Source organism: Echinops telfairi, unplaced genomic scaffold (assembly GCF_000313985.2).
Source record: "Echinops telfairi isolate 266 unplaced genomic scaffold, ASM31398v2 ScPeMD7_29;HRSCAF=101, whole genome shotgun sequence".
Taxonomy (NCBI): Eukaryota; Metazoa; Chordata; class Mammalia; order Afrosoricida; family Tenrecidae; genus Echinops; species Echinops telfairi.
In genome coordinates, this window is record NW_022103926.1 from 4,274,712 (window position 1) to 4,275,971 (window position 1,260).

The 1,260-nt window shown below is 44.6% G+C and overlaps 1 protein-coding gene across 1 annotated transcript in view; it reads left to right on the forward strand.

Moving 5' to 3' along the window:
• Nucleotides 1-1,260, forward strand: part of LOC101658426 (45 kDa calcium-binding protein-like) — a 7,135-nt gene that overhangs the window by 545 nt on the left and 5,330 nt on the right.

Below are 1,260 nucleotides of genomic sequence, written 5' to 3' on the forward strand. Positions count from 1 at the left end.
GAGGTCAGAATTTCTACCCATGGCCACATATTCTCAAACTCCAAAATGAAACTCAATTCTGACTCTGAAAAGAACTGCCCCTCTGGATGTCTGAGATTCTATATGGGAGTAAAGAGCCTCCTCCTTCTCCCACGGAGTGCTGGTAGTTTTGAACTTCTGACTTTGTGGTTAGCAGCCCAACATAGAATTCACTGTATCTCCAGGGCTGTAGCCCCACATCTGGATGGGTCCTAAGGGATGGTCGTATCATTAAGGGAAGACATTAAGAGACACACAAACGTTTTGGGGTGCTCACCTCCACCATGGCATCAGGGAACATATATAGGTGACACAAATTTGCTTGCTGAAAGTGAGGAGGACTTGAACCAAGGCTGATGAAGTTCAAAGATTGAAGCCTTTGATATGGATTGCAACTCAGTGTGAAGAAAACAAAAATTCTTACACCTGGATCAATAGATAACATCATGACAAACAGAAAAAAAAAAAAGAAGTTGTCAAAGATTCTGTTTGGACTAAGCTGAAGCAGGTCAGGGACCTGCACGTGCTTCCCTGCTCCTCCGGAAGGTCAGCAGCAGAAGGCACCAGATAAGACAACCACCAGATAAGATAACCGGTGAAACCAGATGCTCTGGGTTCAAAGAAAGCCACAAGGAGTCAGCAAGCAATTCTCAGAGAGTGTCCAGACCCCATATGCTATTTGCCATAATTGCCATACATTCCTCACCACCCCTTTAAAAACATGCGCCCACAGCTGCTGAGCAGGACTCCCCTGACCTGTTGGCCTGGGTCACGGAACCTCATCCGGGTGCTCCCCCTAATAAAGCTATTTCTGTTTCTGCTCTCCCTTGTCCTGTCAGTTATGTCTGTCCGTCTCCCTGTACCTCAGTTTCACCTTTAGAGACTCTCTTTTGCTTGGATCCAGTCAGTGCTCATGGAAGCAGTGACTGGAGGTCACGAGGTCAAGCAATTGTATCGTATCGAGTGAAGCAGCTGCACAAAACCTTATTAAAGTGTGAAGACCAAGGCTGACACTCTGAGGACTGTGGGTGTGCCTGAGCCCAGCCGTGGGACTCAAATAATTTAACGACCAAGTCGCTGCCCTAATGACATTGTAAGTATATTTAAAAAAAAAAGATATCCTGGAAGGTGGTTTATTATTTCACACAGTTAAACAAGAACAATAGAAGAGATATATAAAACCAATTATGTTACAAGAAAGAGTTTAAAATATTAATTAAGGAAATGACCCCAACCCTCCCC